This window comes from Lemur catta, chromosome 11 (assembly GCF_020740605.2).
Source record: "Lemur catta isolate mLemCat1 chromosome 11, mLemCat1.pri, whole genome shotgun sequence".
Taxonomy (NCBI): Eukaryota; Metazoa; Chordata; class Mammalia; order Primates; family Lemuridae; genus Lemur; species Lemur catta.
In genome coordinates, this window is record NC_059138.1 from 84164696 (window position 1) to 84174804 (window position 10109).

The following is a 10109-nucleotide window of genomic DNA, read 5'->3' on the forward strand; positions in this document are numbered from 1 at the left end:
CCCGAGTAGCTGGGACTACAGGCATGCGCCACCATGCCCAGTTAATTTTTTTCTATATATATTTTTAGTTGTTCAAATAATTTTTTTATTTCTATTTTTTTTTAGTAGAAACGGAGTCTCGCTCAGGCTGGTCTCGAACTCTTGACCTCAAGCGATCCACCTGCCTCGGCCTCCCAGAGTGCTAGGATTACAGGCGTGAGCCACTGCATCCAGCCAAGTTGATATTATTGTATCAATGTTAATATCTTGATTTTGATAATTGTATTGTGGTTAATATTCTTATTTTTAGAGGACACATACTGAAGTATTTTGACATTTAGGATCATCATGTCTCCAACTCATTTACCCATTGGTTTAGAAACAATTACATTGCACACACAAACACACAGATAAATATATGTATAAAGTAGAGGGGCTAGAGATAGAATGATAATGCAAATGGAATAAAAATTTAATAATTGGGGAACATGAGTAAAGGCTACACAGGAATTCTTTATACTCTTCTCAAAACTCTTCTGTAAATCTTTAATTATGTCAAAATGAAGTTTACTAAAGAAGAAAGGGAAAAAAGAGGAAGTAGGAAGGAAAAAAGAGGAGGAGGAAGAAAAAGAAGAAAATAGCTGTTGACAGCCATCGTGAAACCACTCTGAGAAAGGCTGTCTCAGAATGGAATGAACCCAAAGGAAACCGAGCTGAGGTGGATGCAGGCGACTTTGTTTAAGCCCTACATAAAGCTTTAAATCAGCTCTACCCCTAAACATTTCAGCTTACATGAGTCAGATAATTCCTTTTTACAAGACCTACTTGTGAAATATATAATTCACCAAATATATATAAATAAATATATAATTTATTTTTATTCCTAAACAAACACTGACAACTACCCAACAGACTTCTGAGAAGCTACACACTTTGCTGACAAAATATAAAGAATTAGAGAAAGAAAGAGGAGGGCAGAAATTACTTGGAGAAACATAACCACCAAGAGTTACATAGACAGGCTGGGTGACGTGGATCATGCCTGTAATCCCAGTACTTTGAGAGGCCAAGGCAAGAGGATCACTTGAGGCCAGAAGTTCAAGACCAGCCTGAGCAACATAGTGAGAACTTGTCTCTAAAACAAAATAAAAAATACAAAAATTAGCTGGGCATGGTGGTGCATGCCTGTAGTCCCAGCTACTCAGGAGGCTGAGGCAGGAGGATTGCTTGAGCCCAGGAGTCTGAGATTGCAATGAGCTATGATGATGCCACTCCACTCTAGCCTGGGCAGCAGAGTGAGAACCTACCTAAAAAAAAAAAGAGTTACATAGACAATTCAACAACAAAAAAACAACCTGATTAAAAAATGATCAAATGACTTGACTAGACATTTCTCCGAAGAGGACATACAAATGGCCAATAAGCACATGAAAGATGCTCAACATCACTAATCATTAGGGAAATGCAAATCAAAACTACAATGAGATACCACCTTACACCTATTAGGATGGCTCCTATCAAAAAACTCAGAAAACAAGTATTGACAAGATGTGGAGAAACTGAGACACTTGTGCTCTGTTGGTAGGAATGTACAAGGGTGCAGCCACTGTGGAAAACAGTATGGCAGTTCCTCAAAAAATTAAAGACAATTACCTTATGATCCAGCAATTCCACTTCTGGATGTATACCCAAAAGAATTGAAAGCAGCAGAACAAATTGATATTTGTATACCCATGTAAACATAGTAGCCAAAAGGTGGAAGCAACCCAAGCATCCATCAACCGATGAATGACTAAACAAAATGTGGTATATACACACGATATATGGAGTATTATTCTGCCATTAAAAGGAAGGAAATTCTGACACTTGCTACAACATGGATAAACCTTAAGGATATTATGTTAAGTGAATAAGACAGTCACAAAAGGACAAATATTGTATGATTCCGCTTATACGAGGTACCTAGAATAATCAAATTCATAGAGACAGGAATTAGAATGGTGGTTGCCATGCAGTTGGGAAAAAGGGAGAAGGGGGAGTTAATGTTTAATAGGAAGAGAGTTTTAATTTTAGAAGATGAGAAGAGTTCTGAGGATGGATGGTTGTGATAGTAGCACAACAATGTGAACAAACTTCATGTCACTGAACTGTACATTTAAAAAATGGTTAAGATGGTAAATTTTATGTGTATTTTACCACAATTAAAAAAAAAAGTTACATGGACAAAAGATTTGCTGTAGGACAGACTGAACAACTGACATAGTTTGACCAGAGAACAGTTAGAATAAACAAATAGCTCACCTAAAGGAAGCAATAATGTATAAATCCTGATGGAAAAAAAAGTTATTATAAAACTCCAAGACATATCTATATAGAAACCTAAGCAGAAAATCAGGAAAACTTCAACTGGAAGGGGTTTTTTTTTTTTTTTCCCCTGAAACTTTGATGTTATGAGAATATAAACAAAACACTACTAAATATGGGTCACCAGTCATGGGCCTCTCTGTTATTCTAGAAGTTCTAAGATTACTGACCTCTCAAAATTTCAGTCTTTGAGGTGTATTGTTTTGGCTTATGGGTTTTTCTCTGACCTAATCTTTTTCCTAAGTTCTAGTACTACATTCTTTTTTTTTTTTTTTTTTTTTTGAGACAGAGTCTCACTCTGTTGCCCGGGCTAGAGTGAGTGCCGTGGCATCAGCCTAGCTCACAGCAACCTCAAACTCCTGGGCTCAAGCAATCCTCCTGCCTCAGCCTCCGGAGTAGCTGGGACTACAGGCATGCGCCACCATGCCGGCTAACTTTTTGTATATATTTTTTAGTTGTCCGGTTAATTTCTTTCTATTTTTTAGTAGAGACGGGGGTCTCGCTCTTGCTGAGGCTGGTCTCGAACTCCTGACCTTGAGCGATCCTCCCACCTTGGCCTCCCAAAGTGCTAGGATTACAGGCATCAGCCACAGCGCCTGGCCTAGTACTACATTCTAAAAGCCTAGTAAATGTTCTCCGCACCAGTTCTTCAGACCAACACATCCAAATGTATTATCTTATTCTCAGGATAAGCTCCTCTGGGTCTTACCATTCTGTCAGTCACCCCCCTTCCCTCCATGCCAGTTCTGCGATTATACCCCCACCCCACACCTTGGAGTATGTGCCCCGCCTCCTCCTCTCTCTCTTCCTCTTGGCGAGTATTTCCTCCTGCTTCTGTCCCTGACTCCTGTTCCCATCTCTTCTTTCCATCCCTTTGCCACCACCCTCTCTCTGTTCCTTTCTTGGCGGCGTAACAAAGCCAGACTGGCTTCCCTCATTCAGCCTCTCCTGCATCCATAGTCAGAAGACTAAATACATGCCTTTGGCACAGGAAAGCAGGAAAGAAGAAAGGGAGGGAGGGAAACAATATTAGAAAATTTTTTGATAACTTGAAAATATTATTAAATGATTCATCAAGGCGCCTCACGCCTGTAATCCTAGCACTCTGGGAAGCCAAGGAGGGAGGATCGTTTGGGCTCAGGAGTTCCAGACCAGCCTGAGCAAGATCAAGACCCCGTCTCTACTAAAAATAGAAAGAAATTAGCTGGACAACTAAAAATATATAGAAAAAATTAGCCAGGCATGGTGGTGCATGCCTGTAGTCCCAGCTAGTCGGGAGGCTGAGGCAGGAGGATCGCTTGAGCCCAGGAGTTTGAGGTTGCTGTGAGCTAGGCTGATGCCACAGCACTCTAGCCCGGGCAACAGAGCGAGACTCTGTCTCAAAACAAAAACAAAAACAAAAATGATTCATCAAGAGAAAAATACAAAAGCTATCAAATTCCATTCCTCAAAATACAACCCTTGCACAGATATTTTTACACATTTTTTCCAAAATTTCCTTAGGATAGTAATGGGTAATTTTTAAAAAATTCAGTAGATGTAGGGGGTACACGGTTTTTTGTTACACGGATGAATTCCATAATGCAGAAATGAGGGCTGTCAGCGCACCCTCACCAGGATAGTGCGCGTTGTCCCCCTCGCCATAACGGATACTTTTTAGTAGAGCCCGGCCAGATCATAACCCATATATCATTATTCTTAAATAAAGACTATGAGTCAATTACAATATGATAGAACATCATGTGTGGTGTTGTGTATTTCGTGGTAAAAAATCTCCCCAAGGCTTGGTTCTACAGTCGGTCTTGGCCGGTCCCCAAGTCCAGCCGCGGGGCCGGCGCCGCCTCCGGGCGGGGCTCCGCCTCCAGGGTTGCGCGCAGCCGGGGACAGCGGGGAGCGGACGGGTCGAGAGTTCCGCCTCAGGCCCTGGGGGTGGGAGTGTCTTCGCCTGTCCCTTGTCCCTGCGGTGCTTCCCGCACTCCAGCCCCTTCCTTCACGCTGGTCTCGCCTCTTTCCCCGCAGCTTCGCCTTCTCCCCTCACCTCATGGTCGGCCGCCTCCTCAGCCCGGCTTCCTGCCTCGCGCGTCCCCAGCCGCGGCCTCTCCGTTTTCCCGGCGCTTTCTCGGTTTAGCTCCCCTTTCCCATCGCCCGATTCGGGATTTCGCGGTTCTCACCCGGCCAGGCGGCCCACCCACCCCCTTATCCTGCTCGCTCGCTCCTCCCGCTCAGACACTGAGCCTCTCTCTAGGGCCTTAGGTCCTTGTCCCCCAACTTTCCTCACCTTTGACCCTTTCTCCTGGGACTGGTAGGTGACGGGGCTGTGCCCGGGGTTCTCCTGCCGGTTCTTAGCCAGAGGAGGACTTTGCCGAAGCCCCAGTCTGGGAAGACGTCCCCAGCCTGGCGAAGTTGCGCCCGAAGGCGCCGGGCTAGACCGACCCGCGGGGCTCCGCCGCGGGGTCTCAGGAGCCGCTGCGGTGGCGGGCTCGCTGGCGGGCGGGCTCGTCCGGTCTTGTTAATTGACTGTCATGAGGACGATCCGTCGGTTTTGTGTTCCCGTGACAATGGACGTGCACAGCCGAGGCAAAAATCCCAACGATCTGGGACTTCGGCTCGGTTTTCTGCATGGGCTTCATGGGCTTTACTTATAGGACAGTTGCTATGAGAGAGGACAGAGGGTTTTTTTTTTTTTTTTGGAGATTATTAGCCCCAGACTTACAAATTTATTGTCAAAAATTTTAGTGTGTTGTTACTGAAACGTTTTCTGCCAAAGAGTTCATTATAGTAATTTCAAAGTAATTTTCTATAGTTGAACCCAGTATGCAAAGATGTACCCCTAGTCTTGCCTCTTATACATTGTTTTTTTTATTTTTACTATATTAAGGTTTCTGCTTCTCTTTCTGTTTCTTCATAAGCCAGACATTACAGTGCTTCTTAGAATATTCTGCTAACTTTTGGTTTTTTTCTTTACCATTTCCACCTTAGTGTTAAAACCATCTTTTTCTCATTTTGAAACTTGGGGTGTCTTTCTTGAATTTCTCTGAAGGTTTTATAGTACTATAATATGAAGGAATTGGATTCCTAATATGAAGGAATTGGATATTATAGTCCTATAATATGAAGGAATTGGATTTAATAACAGTTAGTGCCCCATTGCCCAAATTTTGTGATCTAAGGTACATTTAGAGGTACAGGGTTGGGTAATCTTTATTTTTGTTTTTCCAAGTTTGTGGTGTCTGTCCAGCATTTGATTGCAAAGGTTTTTTTGTGTGATCAGTTTCTGTAATCATATAAATTGTGCTCTAAAATTTAGTACTTCAATGTGAACAGAACAAATGCAGCTTTTAGTGTCTACTTCTCTCTTAGCTCATGAGTTATAGAAAAATCTCCCTCATTATATGATACATATACATGTAAGAGTATATAAATCTTGGTTTATTACAAAGTTGGTCCACTCTCTTCAGCTATTTTTAGCAAAGGACTTTGGAGCTTGACTGCATTAGTACTAGCAGCCACAGAGAAGGACACTTCTGGTGGGCTTTCAGGACTTATCTAACTGCTGAGGGAAGCCCCTTTAAAGTTTCTTTTTTTTTAAATTCAGATATTTTTTATTAAGGTAGACATTAAAGAGATTTGTAAAAAATATAAAACAATGCTACTCATTACATTTTTTTGTTTTGGAAAATATAATTATTTTAATAAAAATAAATTATATTGACATTAAAAAATCTCTCCAAGAATTACCGGCCTTTTAGAAAATGGGATGTTGTAAGATTATTGTTTAATAATAATTTTACAAGTTCTGATCTAGATTTGTTCTCTGTATCGCTGGACCTGTAGGTGAAACTTGAGAGGAAAGGAGTCAGTTTCAGCTCAATACAAGAAAGAATTGAACAATAGTGTCTACAACATCATGGCAGCCTGAGAGAAAAGTAGGCTGCTCCTTACTGCGGAGGTCAAGCGGATCCTGGATGAGTATTTGTCAGAAAATTGTCTAATAGATTTAAGCATTCATTGGTGGAGAGAAGTAAATTGATGGATGGGTTCTCAAACTAGCCAGTCACCAGAATCACTTGAAGAACCTGTTAAAATTCAAATTCCTTGGCTTCACTCATAGAAATTCTAATTTAGTAGGTCTGAGATGGAGCCCTAGAATGTGTATTTTTACAGAAATCCTCATACATCTCTATGTGAAGCTAGCTTTGAGTTCTACTAACCTATGTTGGTGTTTCTCAAACTGGAAAATGCATAGTGCCCCCAAAATATGTCCCCACCCCAGGATCTGCATATCTCATTTTAAGAAATATTGCACCTATTGCATTTTCCGGTGATCAGTGAAAAGAAAGAAAAGAAAGAAAAGAAAAGAAAAGAAAAAAGAAATATTGCACCTAATGTCAAGATGAAGTAATCACCCTGCAGTTATGATTTCTACTTTGGTTGAATTATTTTATCTTATAAAGATATGGTATATATTTTAGTAATAATACACAACTAAAAGCTTTATAGATTTTCTTTAATTTCTTGAGATAGTATGTTCCCAACCTGAACACACTCTTAGCTGCCCAAGAAAATAGTTACAGAAACCAATTTGAGAAACATTGTAGTATAAGTTGTCTAAAGACCCTGAGATTTAAAAATCTGGTACCTGCAGTTTCTGGTTTGGGCTCAATCAACTCCTAAAGAAAGTTGGCAGGAAAATTGTGAGGGCTAGGGGTGGGAGAGGCCACAGGGGCCAGGGAAGGGAGGGGTGGCCAGGCAGGCCTTGAGGGCAGGATCCACAGCTTTTAGCAGCCTTTTCCCCAGGGCCTTGCACAGCACCTGGCACAGAGTAGGCAGCGGATAGATATTTGTTGAATGAATGAGGGAAGGAGGACAAGGACAGGTGCCAGGTTTAGTTGTAACCAGAACCTCTGCCTGGATTTTTGGCTAAGCTACCCAAAGCTGTGACTCTCCGCATCTTCCCCAGGGAACTTGGTTTCTGCTCTAACTGACTTGAATATGTGAATGAAGGAAGGGTGGGCAGAGATCTAACTTTAAAGCCTCAGGGAACATGTGAGGACAGGAAATCAATTTGCAAGTTAAATTACCAAGGGAAATAAAATTGCTGGCCCAAAACTCATAATCCCTTTGCTCCTAAAGTATAGAAATGCCTTGGTTTGCTAGAGAATTGAATTTTTTCAAACTTCTTTTTTATTATAAAGAAAACATATGCTGTGTCAGCCAGGAGAGGATGGCTTATGCCACAGTAACAAACAACCCCCAAATCTCAGTGACTCAGGTTGATTTCTTACTTTTGCTACATGTCCAAGGAGCATCAGCAGAGACTCAGGGCCCAGGCTGACAGTTGTTTCCTCTCAGCTCCTGCTTCCTTGGTTACCAAGAAAGACATTGGGAAGGAGGACATGGTGAATTACGCACTGCTTTCTATCTAGAAGGGTCACACATCATTTCTGCTCAAATTTCATTGGCCTAAAAAAAGCTACATAATCCATTCAATAGGGGTGGGGAAGTCCAATCCCACCAGGTGCCTCAAAGGTAGAGAGTTGCAAATATTTAGTGAATAGCCTTTAATAACGACTACATTTGCTCACTGTGGAAAACAGACACATAGAACCAGAGTTGCACAAGTAAAAACTGAAGGTCTGTATTGGTTCTTCAACTCTACATATGCAAGAAGTTCTGTTGTAAATTATAATTGGGGCTATAGGTTAGGTATTTGAAGGCCAATACGAATCAAGGATTGGCATGGTGCTCGCTTCGGCAGCACATATACTAAAATTGGAATGATACAGAGAAGATTAGCATGGCCCCTGCGCAAGGATGACACGCAAATTCGTGAAGCATTCGGTATATTTTTTTAATAAAAAAAAAAAAAAAGGATTGGCATGGAGACTTCTACATCTCCCCCATACTATTCTTCAGCTTTGACTCAGAAGTGCATTTTAGGATGCAAAATGTAGTTTTAAAAAACTTATTGCCTCCTGCATCTTTGTCCAAATCATTGCAAAGACATCTTTACTGCTATTCATATTCAACTTTCCTTTTGCAAGAGCTTCTTTTAAAATTTCAAAATTTTGAGTTTCTTCTGACCAAATTGGGATAATTTGAAATAGACAAGAGAATCATAAAAAAATAGAGCTGGAAAGGTATGCAAAGAACATCTGATCCAGCCACCTAAGACTACAGAAAAGATGAAGGAAGTGCTGGGATTTAATCTCTCTGGTTAAGATTAAACAACTTCCCCACTAGGAAGTTGCAGAACTTGAATTTAAGCTTTTGACTCCAAGTCAAGTTTCTTACAGGCCTCTAATTTATGTTGAAAGATGCTGGGTTCTCTGTTTCATCCATCCAGGTTCCTGGCATTCATTTGCTTTTGTCATGTAGAATTCCTCAACCATTCTAAGTCAAATAGAGCTATGACCATCTATTGTTATATTAATAATACCGATAATTGCTGCCATTTATTAAGTGATCCTTACTTACCACAGAGATATTGTATTTTATCCATACAAATATAACATGTTGTAGGTTGAATCGTGTGCCCCCAAAAAGATATTTTCAAGTCCTAACCCCTAATTAAGATGGGCTCATAGTGGATTAGGGTGTGCCCTAAGGCTAGTGTCCTTATAATAAGAGGGAACTTTGGAAACAGAGACACATAGGAGAGAAGGAGTTGTGAAGATGGAGGGAGAGATTGGAACGGTGCATTTACAAGCCAAGGAATGCGGAGGATTGCCAGGAATCAATCACCAGAACTTAGAAAAGGCCAGGAAAGATCCTCCCCTAGAGCCTTCAAAGAGAGAGCATGGTTCTGCTGATACCTCGATTTTGGACTTCTAGCCTCCAGGACTGGGAAACAATACATCTCTGTTGTTTTAAGCCACTGAATTTGTGGAACTTGTTACAACAGCCCAAGGAAATTAACAGTTCTCTGTTCCTCTGCTTCTCTCCTTAGCACCTGCAGGTAAAAGACTCACTCGTCTCCCCTCCTCTTCTGTCCCTAAAGCAGTGCATACACCTTTCAAGATTTTCTAACAATGACTAGGAAACCAAATGGCAGGTTCTATAGTGGAAAGTGCTGGCTAGGGCTGTGCAGCCCACACAAACCTAGTTTCCTATCCTGACCTGAAGACTCTTTGGCGTGTGACCTCGGTCAGTTTTCTAACCCCTCTTAGCTTCAACTACCTCGCCTGTGAAATGAAGGTGGTATTGTCCGTTGGAAAGACTGAATGAAGCATTATGTATAATGTGCCTAGTGAACTGCATGGTACACAGTGGATGCTCAATAAGTGAGTGATAAGTGCAAGAAAACGCTACCATCAGTGCCTTCCCCATGTCCCCAGCCATGACCACTCAGACGTCATAGGATCGTTTGCACCTTGGGCTTTAGATGCTGGTAACTGGTTTCCATAGGTGAGCTCAGGACAGAGAAGACCTAGGAAAGGGCTGGCATGCTGCTCGAAAGACTCCCTCCCTCAAGGCTGATGCAGAGCTTTGGGTGGGGGAAAGGTGAGAGATGAGAAGGAGAATGCTTGCAAGGGAGATGAGGGCAATTCTCCGGGCAAATTGTGGGGGGAAAGGAGGGGAGAGGTGCTCTCCAAGGGACAGAGGTAAAACCTGAGTTACCAGTAAATGTGAACACCTCTTATAAATAAATATGAGAAATTTAAACAGTGCTTACTAGGTGCTGAGGACTATTCTAGATGCTTTATGTAAACTCACGTAAACTTCTCAACAACCTCTGAGGTAGATACTATTATCTCCATCTTACA

At 41.7% G+C, this 10109-nt stretch overlaps 1 non-coding gene across 1 annotated transcript; it reads left to right on the plus strand.

Annotated features, from left to right (window-relative positions):
• The first annotated feature begins 8085 nt into the window (after nt 1-8085).
• On the plus strand, nt 8086-8192 carry LOC123647803. Its single transcript, XR_006738343.1, has one exon. It is a non-coding gene; the product is annotated as a U6 spliceosomal RNA (small nuclear RNA).
• The last annotated feature ends 1917 nt before the right edge of the window (nt 8193-10109 follow it).